This window comes from Rhinopithecus bieti, unplaced genomic scaffold (assembly GCF_001698545.2).
Source record: "Rhinopithecus bieti isolate Rb0 unplaced genomic scaffold, ASM169854v2 scaffold_7985, whole genome shotgun sequence".
Taxonomy (NCBI): Eukaryota; Metazoa; Chordata; class Mammalia; order Primates; family Cercopithecidae; genus Rhinopithecus; species Rhinopithecus bieti.
Window position 1 is genome coordinate 2,035,004 of NW_016805762.1, and position 18,205 is coordinate 2,053,208.

General features: G+C 43.4%; 1 protein-coding gene across 1 annotated transcript in view; it reads left to right on the forward strand.

Annotated features, from left to right (window-relative positions):
* FBXO34 (F-box protein 34) overlaps positions 1-18,205 on the forward strand; it is a 113,438-nt gene that overhangs the window by 3,292 nt on the left and 91,941 nt on the right. The window contains exon 2 of the mRNA XM_017873682.1: positions 4,103-4,583. The gene's annotated coding sequence lies outside the window, so the exon portion shown is untranslated. The remainder of the gene's footprint in view (positions 1-4,102; positions 4,584-18,205) is intronic.

The following is an 18,205-nucleotide window of genomic DNA, read 5'->3' on the forward strand; positions in this document are numbered from 1 at the left end:
AAAAAAAAAAAAAAAAAAAAAAAAAAGAAAGAAAGAAAGAAAAGAAAAGAAAAAAGAAAAAAGTTCATTGCCTAGCCTACTTGTTAGGTGAGTATGGCCATGTGATAAGGGTAGTGATGCTAACAGCTCCTAGGAACCTTCCTTCAAATGTGCCCCTGTACTCCTTTTTTGTCACTTCCTCCATCCTGCTTCCTGGAGCAGAAATCCTGCCTTGTATAATGAGAATTAGGGCTCTACCCCAGGAATGTCATCAGGGTGGTGAGCTAGAAGGAGACTCCTGGGTCCAAATAACTTTATGGGGCAGAGCGACCATATCTATCCGTACTGCAAAATTCCAGACTTCAGAAAACTCAAAAGCCACTCGATGTTTTTGTTTAAGAGCATGTCACTTTGTTACCCAGGCTATTCACAGGCACAATCTTAGAACTTTGCAGCCTCCACCTCCCAAGAGATCTCACCTAAGCCTCCCAAGCAGCTGGAACCACAAGTGCAGGCCACCATGCCCAGCTAAGCCACTGATATTTTGACTTGGCCAATCACAACCTAATATATACATTCAGTATATCTGCAGATCCTACCTAACCAGTCCCAAAGTTGAGTGAGACTGACCATTCACCCCACATCCAGAGGCAGGCACTGATTGCTTTACGGCCCCTCAGGGTGATTTCAATGTAGGGCATAGGGCCATAGTGGTTGGTTCAGTAATGAGTGCCTAAGTCGGTCAGCTTACAGCCTTCCCCTGGCCCCAGTGGCTTGTTCCCTAAGACACAAATCAGGGGAGGTTTGGGAGAGGTGCCCTCTCTTAGGGAAGCATGTAGCCCGGGTGTAAACACGGAGGCACATAGCTTTAGAGAAATCAGGCTGAGGATGTGACTGGCTGGTGGAGGAAGGTAGACATAAAAGAATTGTGGATGTTTTCCTTCAGATTCGACCAACCCTAAAACCTGCCTGACTTGTGGTCTTTTCAGAGAATGAGCCAACAATCATCCAGTTATATTGTTTAAGCTAATTTGAATTGAGTTTTCTGTTCATTGTATCCAAGGTCATATAACTGATATACCTTCCAGTGTCTTCAGGATTACATCAATGTTTAATAATGTAGATTGACATTTTTAGGGTAGTGTCTTTTGATATTTTTTTGACCAGTTTGAACACAACTGTAATGGATTCCTATTTTATTCAGTATGTGATCACCTTTTGCTATCGTGTGTGTGTGTGTGTGTGTGTGTGTGGTCTCACTCTGTCACCCAGGCTGGAGTGCAGTGGTGCAATCACGGCTCACTGCAGTCTTGACCTCCTAGACTCAAGGGCCCATCTCAGCCTCCCAAGTAGCTGGGACTATAGGCATGTGCCACTATGTCTGGCTAATTTTTTAAATAATTTTTTGTAGAGACGGGGTCTCACTGTGTGGTCTAGGCTGGTCTTGAACTCCTGGGCTCAAGTGAGCCCCCTGCCTTGGCCTCCCAAAGTGCTGGAATTTACAGGTGTGAGCCACCACACCCAGTCTTATTTTTTTCATGTTCAAATTGTCCCAATGTAACACAACTTTTTTCACACAGTTTGTCCCATTGTTTTATTCTCTGATTTTATTTTTCAAATCTTGAAGGATGGTTTTGTAAAGGCTGCAATGGATGTGTTAAAATTCGAATGTGAAGCTTACCCTTTCTGGAAAATCACTCCTTGGTTTTCTTATGCTGTCTCATTTCTCTACTGCCTCATTTCTCTACCTTTTCCTTTGCCCATTTTTCAAATTGTTTCTGTACTGAATCCCTTCACAAATCTGTTTTCTTCTCCAGTTCCTGAAAAGTGCTAGTTTTTTGGTTTTGTTTTTTACATCTTATTTTAAAAATTCATTTTAAAAAATCTTGTATATTCTTCCAACGAAAAAATTATTTATTTAATTGACAAATTAAAATTGTATATATTTATGGTGTACATTGTGATGTTTTGAAATATGTATACATTGTGGAATGGCTAAATTGGGCCAATTAATACATGCATTACCTCATGCACATCATTCTCTTGTGGTAAGAACTCTGAAAATCTACTTTCTTAGCGATATTCAATTATGGAATACAGTATGATTAATTATAGTCACTGTGCTCTACAGTAGATTCCCCAAACGTTTTCACCTTGCAATTCAAAGTTTGTGTCCTCTGACCAACATCTCCCCATTTCCCTCCCCAGCTCTGGCAATCATCAGTCTACACTCTTGCTTCTCAGTGTTCCAATTTTTTAGAATACACATATGAATGAGATCATGTGGTATTTCTTTTTGTGCCTGGCTTATTTCACTTAATATATATAATGTCCTCCAGGTAAATCCATGCTATTGCAAATGACAAAGCTTAGTTCTTGACCCACAGATTTAATGTGAAGTCTTTCTCAGAGGTGTCACTTACTCATAACTTCAGATAATCACCTTTGCAATCGTCTCCAATCCTCACTGTGTTTCAGGCCTCCATTTCCAACTCCACTAGGAGGCACGGTAGCCATCTAAAGGCGGTATACCTCAAACTGAAGTCTTTCATCCTAAACTATTAATAGCTGTCTGCAAGTTTTTCTATTCTTACCAAGCATGCCTTTCTCTCAGTCTCTCAATTTTAAAACTTTGAGGTCATTCTTATCTTCTACTTTTTCTTTTCTACCACATTTAGCCCATAAGCAAAGTGTAGTTTCTTCTATAAAGTTTTCAAGGACCACTACTAGGGCATAGCCCTTCACAATCTCACATCTGAATAAGTGTGTTTATTTTTTAACTTGTCATTTTCTCTACCCTTACAACTCAATTTATATGTGAATTATGAAAAACTGCCCTGCTTTAAAGACTCCTCAAAACTCTTATCCTAGCACTTAAGGCCCCCAAATTGGTTCTTTACTTAGCTCTCCAAACCCATCTCCCCCTACTTGTTTACATCAACTGGACAAAGTGGTGTACCAATTTCTTCCCAAATGCTACATTTGCCCATCTTCTTTTTTTTTTTTTTTTTTTTTTTTTTTTTTTTTTTTTTGCGACAGAGTCTCACTCTGTCGCCCAGGCTGGAGTGCAGTGGCCGGATCTCAGCTCACTGCAAGCTCCGCCTCCTAGGTTACTCCATTCTCCTGCCTCAGCCTCCTGAGTAGCTGGGACTACAGGCACCTGCCACCTCGCCTGGCTAGTTTTTTGTATTTTTTAGTAGAGACGGGGTTTCACCGTGTTAGCCAGGATGGTCTTGATCTCCTGACCTCGTGAGCCGCCCGTCTCGGCCTCCCAAAGTGCTGGGATTACAGGCTTGAGCCACCGCGCCCGGCCATTTGCCCATCTTCTTTGCTCCATCATTCTGAAATGCCCTCTGTCTTCTTACACGTTTAATCTTATCTCTTTTTCAGTTATTATTTTTTGAGACAGGGTCTCATGTCTTGCTCTGTCGCCCAGGCTGGAGTGCAGTGGTGTGATCTCAGCTCACTATAACCTCTGCCTCCCAGGCTCAAGCCGTCTTTCCTCCTCAGCCTCTTGAGTAGGCTGGGACAATAGGACTGTGCCTTGCTAATTTTCATGCCTGGCTAATTTTTGTATTTTTTGTAGAAATGGAATTTCACCATGTTGCTCAGGCTGGTCTCAAACTCCTGAACTCAAGTGATCTGCCCATCCCAGCCTCCCAAAGTGCTGGAATTATAGGTGTGAACCATCACACCCAGCCTAATTTTATCTCTTTTTCAAAGCTCAGCTCAAGTCTGTTTCTTTGTTTTCCCTTTGGCTTTTTGTTTTCTTTTTTGAGACAGAGTCTCTCTGCCACGCCCAGGCTGGAGTGCAATGGCGTGATCTGGCTCACTGCAACATCTGCTTCCCGGGTTCAAGCGATTCTCCTGCCTCAGCCTCCCAAATAGCTGGGATTACAGGTGCATGCCACCATGCCCAACTAATTTTCTTATTTTTAGTAGAGGCAGCATTTCACCACATTGGCAAGGCTGATCTCGAACTCCTGACCTTGTGATCCGCCTGCCTCAGCCTTCCAAAGTGCTGGGATTATAGGCATGAGCCACTGCACCCAGCCTCAAAGAAAGAGTTCCTAAGGTGCTAAGATGGAGGTCCAATCTCCACTTTTTCCCTTTCTCTTTCTAGAGTCAACCTAATCGAAGACACCCAGCCGTCTAGCACACCTTCCAGCAAATGCAGGAAACACCTTCAGGATGTTTAATCTTACCTGTTAAAACAGTCTGATTATTTTATAGACACCACAACCTGAGGGAAGACCACCAAGAAGGCCTCTTTTTTCTCCTTCTACCTTGAGCTTCCAGTATTGGAAACCCCAACCTCATCTGGAAAAACCAGACCGGGTCCAAAGACTGACAGTCAACACCTGGAGCAGTGGGTCCCTGGAGTCAAGAGAAAGAGAGATTAAAGAGAGAGAGAGAGACTACAGGAGAGGAGGCTTCTCTGTGAAGGGGATGGGAGAAGGAGAGGCTGAGACCTGGCCCCAGTGAGAGAATCTGGGGGAGTGGAAACTGCTAGAAGAAACAGAGGAATCACTCCGTATCTCCAGTGCTAGAAGCAAAAGGCTGTTTTGTACATTCTTTCAGACTGTGTGAACTTGCCCTCCTTGGTAAGATCAGGTAGTAAGACTACTTGGGGACAAGTACAGAACTATTCCCTCCTTTTTGGAATATGAATAGTGTATCAGTCAGGGTGCTGGCTAGAAATAGATGACACATTTAATGGATTTCACTGAAGAATTTAATAAAGGGACTATTTTCAGAGGGGTGGGCAGGATTGAGGGACCCATCAAAGGCTAGTAAAGCACCCAGGGATTAATGACAGCTAAAATCTATTACCACCGCAGGCCTGAAGAGACAAGGGAAAGGTGCAGTGTCACCATAGACTGGGCAGCCAAAGCTGTGGAAAACAGAACCTGGCAGTAGCTGTGGCCATAGATGGTGGTAGGAAACCAATTCCTCTTTCCCTCATCCCATTACCAGGAGAGTGCTTCTCTTTGGCCATTCCCAATAAGAAGCCACAGAATAAGGGAGGACAGTGCATGCAGTCCTTAGAAATCATCCTTGTAAGATACAGAGGAGGGCAGAGGAAAGGCAGATTATGGATCTGTGGTGAGAGGATAAACCCAGCATATGTAATGCACTACAGTTATAACAGTGATTGTTCCCTACTCTGAATCTCATAGCACTTACTGCTAAAACCCTCATTTCAATTTTCAATGACCATCTCCTGTGTGCTTCCCAAAAGTACTAGATGCTTGGGCATGATACACAAATTAACCACACATGGCCCCTTTAGGAACTCAAATCTGGTGGGCCACATTTGGACACAGAATTTGCTGCTTTATATTGTGTTTTGTCTTTTCTATGGGTGTGGTGGATTGGATTTTTATAGATGAAAAGAGCAGAGATGTTTTCAAGTCTGATGTGATGGGAGCTCTACATCAGGCTCCACACAAAATTAGAATCTCAGTCCAGATACTGTGGCAAATGTACTGACACCGTAACAGGTTTTGTAACTATCGCATCTGACTCAGATGACGGTGTCGCTCTGCTTCCTACTTTTGTCTGACTCCCATTCTTGTAACCTGACTTTCTCTGCCTGCTCACTGCTGACCCTCTTTGTATGTCTCGCTTTCAGATTCCCTGAAAGAGGATAAAATTGGGCCAGTTTATCCTTCTCTGTTCCTACTGGGCAGAGCGCTTCTACAAGCCATCTTCAGTGGCAATGCTTTGCTTTATGTCCAGTCTATAGATGAGCAGCTTTGTCTTGAGTAGCCAGATCACATGAGACAAATATGGCAACTGTCATGAACATCTGTCATTCGCAGCTGCCCGAAATCTTCCAAATAGTCTCTCCTCGTTATCACAGTTCCTTAGTAGAAATCCTGCCTTCTCAATATGGAACCCCGAACTCCCTTTCCAAGATTTCCTTTTTGTCAGGGTGCATAGGAGTGACATAGATTCTGCTAACTAGATTCAAGCGTTTGTTTCAAGATGGAGTTACATAGGGAAGGAGGGAGAGTACAGGGCCTGCATTTTGCAGGTGCAGATCCTGGCAAAGATGGTGTGGTTCTGGAGCTGGTGAAGTGAACCACAGAAACAAAAGAAGCAATGGACATTCACATCTGCACTTACTCTATATCCCAGTTCTAGATAACTTTTTGTTTCCCTGAGGATGAGGACTTCATGGAGAGAAAAGGCTGTCAAAATAGTTGCTGACATCCTGCAGCCAGAGAAAATGTTTCAAAATACAGATTGGATCATTACCCTCCAAAGGTTTTCTTGTGCCTCTGCTATAGCCAAGGGAAGACAAGAGTGAGCTCTCCTATTGTTCTAGGAAGAGGATGAGAGACAGGTAAGGCAGGTCCCAGTGCATAGCTAGGGCCAGCCTACATCAACTGACTCCCAGCTGACCCAGAGATACATTGAGCTTGCCCTGCCCAGCCCACATCAGCTGACCCCCTGCTGATCCCAAAACACATGAGCAAGTCCAGCTGAGATTAGAAGAGCTGCCCAGTTTAGCCCAGATCAGCTGACCCCCAGGTAACCTTGGGACATATGAGTAAGGCCAGCTGAGGTCAGCAAACCTACTCATCCCTCCCCAGTTAAAATCAACCAATCCCCAGCTGAGCCACAGTTTCATTGTTAAGATAGAGCTACTCATTGAACTGGACCAGTCCTGGCTCCAGGACTGGAGACTGTGGCACTTTTCAGGTGCTACATTGAAAAGATACTCAGGTGGCCCAATACTCTTGCCTTTGTGAGAGAGAGGAGATCCCTCCAGCACTCAATACCCCCTCAGATTATTATTTTGAATAGTAGCAACCTGAAGGGCTTCTGTGTCATCAAACATTTCACTACCACGTGCAGGAATCATGCAAGAATAATTATTTCCTTGATCACAGTTGGACTCCACATTCTAGAAACATGAAGACTTTGAAAGTACCACTTGCTTCCTCCTTTTTTTTTTTTTTTTTTTTTTTGAGATGGGGTCTTGCTCTGTCGCCCAGGTTGGAGTGCAGTGGGGAGATCTTGGCTCACTGCAACCTCCGCCTCCTGGGTTCAAGCAATTCTCCTGCCTCAGTCTCCTGAATAGCTGGGATTACAGGCATGCACCACCACGCCCAGCTAATTTTTTTTTGTATTTTTAGTAGAGATGGGGTTTCACCATATTGGCCAGGCTGGTCTCAAACTCCTGACCTTGTGATGCGCCCTTCTCGGCCTCCCAAAGTGCTGGGATTATAGGCGTGAGCCACCGCGCCCGGCCTCGTCCTTAGCTTTTTAATGTTAAAAGCAGTAAAGTAAGTTGAAGCTATTTGTATGACTCCTCCAGTAAATTGCCCCATTCACATTCAAAGGCTAGACAAAAATCAAGGAGGGAGCTAAGAATGGAGAGTTTTCTTTGACCTTTGTGCAGAATAAAGCCCTCATGGCCTTGGAATGAAATATGAACTCAGGGAAGGAAAAGCTTTTGGCCAGCATTTTATGGGCTTCTCTCCCCTGCTTCCACTGAGGTCTGTGCCTGTTGCCAGCTGCTAGTTTGGTTCTAGGTGCAATGCTTGCTGGTGCTCTCTGCATCTGATGTGGCTGGCAGTGTCCTGGCAACCTGAGGGATTCAGAGTGATGATGATGATGCTCTGTGTCACACTTGTCCTAGGGATACTGTACCAGGTGGTGGCGGCATAACCAGGTACCTCATCCCAGGCCCACATCCTCATGGATTGCTGTGGAAAATGGTGGTATTCATAGTTATATTTCTAATTATTAAAAGTCTACTTTATGCAAGTAGAGACAAATGACTGGCCACTTTTGCCCTTCTGGAGAAAGACATTAAATATTTTACAATCTTAACCTCATTCAGAAGAATTTTAAAAAGGCTACTATGGCTGGGCGCGTTAGCTCCCAGGTGGCTCACACCTGTAATCCCAGCACGTTGGGAGGCTGAGGTGGGCGGGTCACCTGAGGTCAGGAGTTCGAGACCAGCCTGGCCAGCATGGTGAAACCTCATCTCTACTAAAAATACAAAAATTAGCCAGGCATGGTGGTGGGTGCCTGTAATTTCTCCTACTTGGGAGACTGAGACAGGAGAATTGCTTGAACCCGGGAGGTGGAGGTTGCAGTGAGTCAAGATTGTACCACTGCACTCCAGCCTGGGCAATGGAGACTGTCTAAAAAAAAAAAAAAAGGAAAGAAAAGGCTAAATACTGTATGATTTCAAGTATATGACATTCTAGGAAATGCAAAATTATAGAGATGGTAAAAAGATGAGTGGTTACCAGGGACTGGGGGAAGGGGTGTGAATAGTCAGGGCACAGAGGAATTTTAGGGCAGTGAGACTATTCTGTACAATACTGCAATGGTGGATACATTGCATTAAACATTTTCCAAAACCCAGAGAATATATAACACCAAGAGTGAGACCTAATGTAAACTATGGACCTTGGGTGATAATGATGTATCAGTGTAGGTTCATCAGTTGTAACAAATATATCACCGTAGGTGGGATCTTGATAGTGATCGAGGTTGTGCATATGTGGGAATGGGGATATATGGGAACTCTCTGTGCTTTCTGCTTAATTTTGCTGTGAACCTAAACACTGCACTAAAAAATAAGGTCATTATTTTCTTTTAACCTGAAACTTGCAAGTGCAGTACGGAACCTTTTTTTTTCAGACAGAGTCTCTCTCTGTTGCCCAGGCTGGAGTGCAGTTGCCCGATCTCTGCTCACTGCAACCTCTGCCTCCTGGGTTCAAGCAATTTTCCTGCCTCAGCCTCCTGAGTAGCTGGGACTACAGGCACGTGCCGCCATACCCGGCTAATTTGTATTTTTAGTAGAGATGGGGTTTTACTGTGTTAGCCAGGATGGTCTTGATCTTCTGACCTTGTGATCCGCCCGCCTTGGCCTCCCAAAGTGTTGAGACTACAGGCGTGAGCCATTGCGCCCGGCCAGACACCTTTTTTAAAAGAATATTGGCTGGGTGCAGTGGCTCATGCCTGTAATCCCAGCACTTTGGGAGGCTGAGACAGGCGGATCGCTTGAGGTCAGGAGTACAAGACCAGCCTGGCCAACATGGTGAAACCTCGTCTCTACTAAAAATACAAAAATTAGCTGGGTATGGTGGCACACACCTGTAATCCCAGCTACTCGGGAGGCTGAGACAGGAGAATCCCTTGAGCCTGGGAGGCGGAAGTTTCAGTGAGCCGAGATTGCATCACTGCACTCCAGCCTGGGTGACAGAGCAAGACTCTGTCTCAAAAACAAATCAAACGAAAAACCAAAAAACATTATCTTAAACTGTTTGGGAGTAATCACTATTTGTGATGCCCTATCACCCACCCTCAAATATTTTCAGGGGTTTACGTAGAACACTCTCTTATTTAGTCACACAAAAAATCAGGGAATTAACATTGGTAATTAGTGGCATCTAATCCTGAAACCTCATTAAATTTCATCAGTGGTCCTAGTAATAAGGCAAAATAAAGAATCCACTTCAAGAAAAAATAAATAAATAAAGGAATTGAGAGACCTTGAATAATTTTAACAGAAGTCACATTTGAGAACAAATGATCAAAAACAGAAAAACTGGAGGCCATTAATAAAGAGCTGGAAATTTTCAACTCGTTTCTTGGGTTTAAAATAAAGAGTTTGAGAAAAGGACTGATAGAAGAGAAATCTGAACATTTAAAACAAGTTGAGGTATGATTGACTCAAAAGAAAGATTCAGTCTTTAGAAGATGCATCAAAACACATACAACTTTAAGTAGCTGCAACCAAAACAGCTTGCAAAATACATGACAAGAATGAAAACAAATTCAGAAGCACTAAAAGATGCTTTGGATGAAAATTCTGGTTTTCAAGAAAACATAAAGGGCTGGACGTGGTGGTGTCCATTGTTAACAGTGTAATCCCATAATCCCAGCACTTTGGGAGGCTGAGGCGGGAGGATCACTTCAGCCCAGAAGTTTGAGACCAACCTGGCCAACACAGCGAAACCCCATCTGTACCGAAAAAAAAAAAAAAAAAAATACAAAAAATTAGCCAGGCCTGGTGGTGCACGCCTGTAATCCCAGCTACTTGGGAGGCTGAGGCAGAAGAATGACTTAAACCTGGGAGGCGGAGGTTGCAGTGAGCCAAGATTGCACCACTGCACTCCAGCCTGGGCGACAGAGCTGGACTCTGTCTCAAAACAAAACAAAAAAAGGAAGCACAAAGTGAAAAGTGGAATGGGAGAGTAAATTACCTTATCTAACAGAAAAAAAGTTAGAAACTCTAAATTGCACATGGGACAAGGCTTTTTGTTTGTGTTTGAGACACGGTCTTGCTCTGTTGCACAGGCTCAAGTGCAATGGCACAATCTTAGCTCACTGCAGCCTTGACTTCCCCAGTTCAAGTGATCCTCCCACTTAAGCCTCCCAAGTAGCTGGGACTACAGCTGTGTACCAACCCCCCCAGCTCATTTTTAAATTTTTTGTAGTGACAGGGTCTCCCTATGTTGCCCAGGCTGGTGTACGAACTCCTGGGCTCAAGTGATCCTCCTGCCTCAGCCTCCCAAAGTGCTGGGATTACAGGCATGAGCCACTGCTCCCAGCCACAAGGGACAAGCTCTAAATGATAAAAAGCAAGCCTCTGGGTGAACATGTGCTAAAAGTGGGAGATTAGGCTGCCATTCTTGAAGAAGCGAGCCTAGATGATGGGAACTTACATTTGGATATAATGAAGATAAACCAAAAGGAGCTTGAATAAATGGATTGGTACGGATAAGTTAATCATTTAAAACCTCTTGAAGAAAAAGAAACTAAATGTACACTAACTGAAAGAAGGTAAATTCATTGACACACTTAAAGATCATCTTAAAAGTCTCCAAATGAGTACTGGTCATTGCAGGAAAAAACAAACAAACAAAAACCAACAACAACAACAAAACAGGAAGGGAGAGGCCAGAGCTTTGGCAGAAACTAAGTTCTTTCAGAATTGCATCAAGGAAAAAGATGACTTTTCACTGAAAAAACAATTCAGAGAAAGTTTGCCCTATAAATACAGAGAAGAATCTTTTGAAAGCAGATGTAAAGATCAGTCATGCATGTAAAGAGCTGAACACCTATAAAATAGAAACCAAATTTTTTCAGAAAAATTCAAAAGAAAAGCTGGCTATTATCAAAGCTATCTCATTACCTATAAAAGAAAGGCTTATGATAATGAGCTGGGAGCTGTGTTGGTTGAGAGAAACCCTGATAATTTAAGAGGAGAAAATGCATGCATTCGGATGTCTGGAAAAGAATCCTTATATTCCAAATGGAATATTTGGCAGAGGCCCAAGAGGATCACTAGGGAATCCTCTGGATGACCAGATCCTCAGGGAAAAAGGAGCATTCAACTGTACTGTCATGGAGATCCAGGGCTCCGCATCTTGTGTGAATCATATGCTGCCTTCATTGGGTCAGGATCCCAGAGAAAGGCTCCCTTCATCAGGAGGCCAACTCCATCTCAACGTGGATCTTCTACAGGAGCAAGAGAGACCTTGTCTTGGTGTCCTTCACACTAACAGATACTTGGGATCTTCTTTTGGCTCATCTTCCTACCTGACCCAGGAGCCGCTGGTTCCAGTTGATTCTTCTCTTATCTTCCTGTCGGGGGTGAGATGTTATAGAGGGGACAGAAAAGCCCCAGGACATACTATGTTGCCTTTCCATCCCTTACTGTAACTTCATCATCAAAAGCTCCTAACTGTGTTGTGGTGGAGCTAGCACTCAGGTGCTAGTGAGAGCAGATTATACGCATCTCTTCCCAGCTTCACATTAGTAGCTTGAAATTGGCCACGATGGGAATATTTACACCATGAAATAGGCAAACGTGATAGAAATCAAGCTTCCCTGCATAGCCCACCCCCCTCCCCAAGACCAGCACTTTGGCCAGCACTCCCTGTCCCTTTGGCAGTAATTCTTCCTTATTCATCAAAATCACGCATGCCTGGGCTCCTCCTCCCAGCTATTCTAATTCAGTTGCTCTGGGGCTGTCACTATGCATCGTACTTTTCCAAAGCTCCGTAGGTGATTCTAAAGTGCAGCTAAGGCTGTAAACCACTGCCTGTAAATGCTTTCAAGGAGCCTTTGATCTGTTTGTTGTAGAAGAGGCCTTTAGATGTTACCTTCACATTTCTTTAAGGAAAAACAAATCTACCTTGAGTTCTAAGTTGCCATCTACTCCCCTGAGGTAAGTAAAGACCAGCATGGGAAAAGGTTGTAGAATGCCTTGCACAGAACCCAGGGTGTTCTCAGCTAGCAAAAGCCCTCTGAATGTACTTTGCTGTTACTAGCTCTCCTTCTCATCAGGTACCTAATATTATCCCAGAATGATTTCTTTATGTTGGGTGGAGCTTTTGACATAGGTCTCTGGCACTAACTCCTTTAAAATAAGTGCTGCCTTTTCTTTTTTTCAACAAGACTTTTATACTTTTTAGGCAAAAGTAAAAGGTTTTAATAATTATTCAGCTTTTTGTTTAGAGCCTGCTGAGGTTTCATTAGCCCTAACAATGTATTTGCAATTTATTTTGCATGAAGCATATGGATCAAGAATTTGGGCATGTGATGCAGTGTGACCACAGACTTTGCTGCATCTCCATAAAGACAAGGCTGGGATCCTGTACATTTCTCCTTATGTATTTCTTGGCTCCCTGGGCCCTCCACTGTGCTTGGTCATTGAATGGTACTGTTTTGTAACAGGTCAGCCACGAATCTCTTTGTTTTGTGTACACACTCTGAGAAGGATACGGGCAGGAGTCAGGGAAATAATGGGTAGAAGAGGGCAGTTCCCTGGCAAAGGCCCCACCCCCAAGCCTGGAAACCCATGGCCTTAAATGAAAACAGGCACTCCTCTTTTCGTGCCCAAATGTTGCCTTTTGGCCTGCCACGTCCCCCATCCTGTCCCCATATAAACCCCAAACCCCAGGCTCCACGGGCAGATGAACAGAAGAGCAGAGGAATAAAAGAGTGACGTGGCACGGAAGAAAAGGAGAGAAGAGAAGAAGCATTTAAACATCGAGAGAGTTTGGCTGGGGATGGTTGGATAGGAGATAAGCCGCGGGATGGCTGAACTCCAGGGGAAGATCATCTTCCCACTCCATCCTCCTTCCAGCTCTCCATTCGTTCTGCTGAGAGCCACTTCCATCTGGCAGTAAAATACCCTGCATTTACCATCCCTCAATTTGTCCGTGTGACCTGATTATTCCTGGATGCCAGACAAGAACCCGGGTACCAAGAAGGCATTGAGCTGGTTAACACTTAAGCTGTCTGTGGATGGCCGAGTTAAAAGAGCACTGTAACATGCCCACTGGGGCTTCAGGAGTTGCAGGCACCCATCCCTAGATGCTACCATGGGGCTGGAGCCCAAAAGTGCTCACCCCAGCTCCTGCACCTGCCTGTCTGCATGCTCCCCCTCTCATAAGGAGCCACACCCCTGTCGCACATCCCATGAGGGAGGTCACGGAACTCCCCTTTCAAGAGTATGGAACCAACTAGAAAAGAAACTGATAGGAGGATGATTTAGGGGTGAAAGGAGAACTTTGATATCTATCTCATTGCCATTTCCGTGTGTGCTCTTCACAGCATTACAGAAGCATTTGCCTGCCCCTAGACTTCAAATTCCATGTGTCTTATAAATGCCCAGGATCTGTTATTGTCTTCTCAGTGGAAAAATAGAGCAGTCATGCCCATAAATAGTGGTAGAAATAATAGCTTCACTTTTTCCACTTAACAAAGAATTATGTTTTATATAGTAAGGCTTTTAAATGTTTAGCTAATAGTGTCTATGTTTCACAAATGCTTTGGGATAAGAACAGAAAATAAGAATTAATCTAAGGTTTTTTTGTTTCATGTCAATATTACCTAGAGGTAATTAATAAGTTTATTGGTTTTCTTCTCAAAGGTATTCACATCACAACTTCTTCTAAATTTTCAAGTGAAAATCTGCATTTACTTACTTTTATGAGATATATCTAAGATGCAAAAAAGGTCAGAGTAATTTTACAAACATCCACAGATTTACCATTTTTGTTCACATATTTTCTTTCTTAAATATGATGTTATGGATAAAATTGAAGTTCTTTTGTGCTCCATTCCATTTCTTTCCCCCTTCCTTTCTCCCCAGGGGTAACTATTATTCTGAAGTTGTTTTGGGTATTTTTCACTCATGTCTTTAAGCTTTTATTGCAATTGTAGCTGTCCATAAGCAATATCAAGTATTATTGTGTGTGTGTGATTTGTATGTTTTTAAGATTTGTATAAATGGTAGCATATTGTGTATGTTGTTTTGCAATTTGCTTTTATCACATGAACACAATGTTTTCTGGCCCTTTCTCTGTTTTTTACCTCAATGAATAGGGGAAAATAATATATAGGAAAAAAATAGTTCGCATTCTCTTGAGTATTTGAAAACAGCTTTTAAAAAAGAATTAGGTACTTGTAAGTCCAGCTCTGGATTTAGATTTTACTGACAGTTCCATAAGACTGACAGAGAATCAAATAAAAGGGTACTTGGACTGGACTAAAATGTTGTCAGGTTTTTACTTTGATCTCTATTGCTAAAAAAAAAAAATTGTCAGATTCAATTGTCACTTAGATGAATATTAAATTGTGTTTTTATTTATTTATTTATTTTGAAACAGGGTCTCCCTCTGTCACCTAGGCTAAAGTGCAGTGGCATGAACATGGCTCACTGCAGCCTCAGCCTTCTGGGCTCAAGTGATCCTCCCACCTCAGCCTCCCAAGTGGCTGGGAACACAGGTGCATGACATCATGCCTGGCTAATTTTTTTTTTTTTTTTTGAGACAGAATCTCATTCTGTCACCCAGGCTGCAGTGCAGGGGTGTGATCACAGCTCACTGTAGCCTTGGCCTCCCAGGCTCAAGTGACCCACCCACTTCAGCCTCTCTAGTAGCTGAGACTACAGGCACGTACCACTATGCCTGGCTAAGTTTTGAATTTTTTTGTAGAGATGGGGTTTCACTATGTTGCCCAGGCTGGTCTGCAACTCCTGGGCTCAGGAAGTCCTCTCCCTCAGCCTTCCAAGTAGCTCAGACTACCGGCTGTGCTAACATGCCACACTACTTTAAAAAACTTTTTTGTAGGCTGGGCGCGGTGGCTCATGCCTGTAATCCCAGCACTTTGGGAGGCCGAGGTGGGCAAATCATGAGGTCAGGAGATCAAGACCGTCCTGGCTAACATGGTGAAACTCTGTCTCTACTAAAAATACAGAACATTAGCCAGGAGAATGGTGTGAACTTGGGAGGCGGAGCTTGCAGTGAGCCGAGGTCGCCCCCCCGCACCCCGCCTGGGGACCAGAGCGAGAATCTTTCTCAAAAAAAAAAATTTTTTTTTTTTTTTTTAGAGATAGGATCTTGCTATGTTTCCCAGACTGGTCTCAAATTCCTGGTCTACAGTGATCTTCCTGCCTTGGCCTTCTAAAGCATTGGGATTACAGGCATGAGCCACTGTGCCTGGCCTCAGATTCATAGAATTTATCTTTGACAACAATGTGCAAATTTTAGTCTCATCCACGATAATAAGGTTCAATCTGCCAACATTTGAAATCAAACTCCCTGAAAAGAACATGTAAGTTATCTAACCCTTGAAAAGGCACCAAGAAAAATGTCAGCCTTTGGAAAGGTCAATAAGGTTCACTCCAGCACATTCAGGGTAATGAAGACTAGTTAACGATTCAGGAAAGGATCCCAAAGCTATGGCCTTTAGGGAGGGTCATACTCTTTAATTTTGTTCCATTTATGTAATATTGACAAATGTGGCAATTTAAATATCACTGCACTTAATGAAGAAGTATTTTTATCTCTGACTAGTGTGATGTAGTAAATGAAATTGTTCTCATTGATTATTTATCCACTCACTGATTCAATCAATCAGTAGTGTATGCCCTTAAAGAGCTCACGTAGGGAAAGGGGTAGCTCTATGCATAAATTACATTAAAATGTTTTGAATGAAACAGCAAACATGGAAACAAAGTATACCACATGATCATAGATCTTGGGAATAACTAATTTGTTTAGAGAGGTAGGGAAGAAGTCATGGGGAATGACATTGCAGTAAGTGGATAGGAACTTGTTGATGTGGATCACAGTGCTTGTGTCTTCTCTGGGCGGCTTGACAGCCACCCAGGAGAAGCACAAGGGTGCAATTAAAAGAGGCAATGAATACCAGCTTTACTCATTTTATACTTTGTATAGGCTCTTGAAAGAAGGATGGCTCAGCCAATAATTTTGGAACTTGAAAAACTCCATGTTTCTTTTTTTTTCTGTGATGTTCCAATAGGGCTTTTATTTATCAGAACACAATTTCCTCCTTAAAGCAGGAAATTAAGAATTAGATGTGCCGGCTGGCCACAGTGGCTCATGCCTATAATCCCAATACTTTGGGGGGCCGAGGCGGGGAGATCACAAGGTCAAGGGGTTTGAGACCAGCCTGGTCAACATAGTGAAAGCCCGTCTCTACTAAAAATACAAAAATTAGCCAGGCATGGTGGTGCGTGCCTGTAGTCCCAGCTGCTTGGGAGGCTGAGGCAGGAGAATCGCTTGAACCCGGGGGGTGGAGGTTGTGGTGAGCCGAGATTATGCCACTGCACTCCAGCCTGGGCAACAGAGCGAGACTCTGTCTCAAAAAAAAACCAAAAACGACAACAACAACAAACGGATTTGGATGTGCCAACACACAGAATCACACAGATGTGAAAACATATTTAGGGTATTTTTTAGAAGGATTTAATGAACTTAAAAATGGAGCTAGTGACCACACTGTTTTTTTAGAAACAGGGTCTCAATCTGTCACCCAAGCTTGAGTGCGGTGGCACAATTGTAGCTCACTGCAGCTCCGAACTCCTGGGTACAAGCAATCCTCCAACCTCAGCCTCCCAAGTATCTGGGTCTTGCCCAGCTAACTTTTTCTATTTTTTGTAGAGACGGGATCTCCTTATGTTGCCCAGGCTGGTCTTGAACTCCTGGGCTCAAGCAGTCCTTCCTCCTAGACCTCCCGGGCATAAGTGTCAGTGCTCAGCCATTACCACACATATTAGCGTTTTTCAGAGTACAGAACTCTAGAGTTTTGCCAGTACTGAAAAATGTAAAAAAGAAAATGCATGCATCCATGCAAAAGCAGCCCCTGAGTAGCAAGGAATGGAGGAAAGAGTTGAGAAAGGGAGAGGATTCAGATCTACACTCGACATACAGAGACCAGGGGGATATCATGTGCAGATCAACAGGAGTCTTCTTGGCTAGTGATGACTATAGATGTCAAGCCTATTGGAAAGAAAGTCAAAATATATGGGAGATATGGTAGGGACAGAGGCAGGAGAGAGAAAGAAATACAGAAAGCTAGAAAAGTGCAGCAATAGTAAAAGTAACAGATGGCAAAAACCACAGGAGCAATGGGGCATTAAGGAGCATAAAATCTGGGTGTGAAAATGTCAGCTCCAAGATAAGCAAACCAGAATAGATCTGAACCAGGAGGAGCAATGAGATGCTCACAACTTCAGTAATTTTATAAGGTCGTCCTTATGCTACTTTGAAGGTACACTTTGGCTTTGCTGAGAGGAAGGCCATCAAGAGAAAGGACAAAATGGCTCGACTGACTTTAGTGATACATGTAGGCATTACTGTTCAGAGTGAGTCTTGCTGAAGGAACACAAAAATACATATAGCTCAGCAGTCTTAAGAAGGGCCAAGGTGTGAGCTGCTGTGAAAGGTCAGTGGGATTCTCTGTCGGTGACAGTGAACTGTAATACAGTGGCATGATCGAGCCTATATAATGGTACATTTAAAAAAAAGCCAAATTGGCTGGGCACGGTGGCTCACGTCTGTAATCCTAGCACTTTTGGGAGGCAGAGGCGGGTGGATCACGAGGTCAGGAGTTCAAGACCAGCCTGGCCAAGATGGTGAAACCCCATCTTTATTAAAACTACAAAAATTAGCCAGATGTGGTGGCAGGCACCTGTAATCCTAGCTACTTGGGAGGCTGAGGCAGGAGAATCGCTTGAACCTGGGCAGCAGAGGTTGCAGTGAGCCAAGATCATGCTGCTGCACTCCAACCTGGGTGACAGACAAAAAAAGAAAAAAAAAAAAAAGCCAAATCACCATATACTTTTCCAAGGAAAGTATCTGATGGCACCCGTATTCAGGTTCAATACTAATTAACAAAACAAATGCTTTTTTTTTTTTTTTTTTTTTTTTTT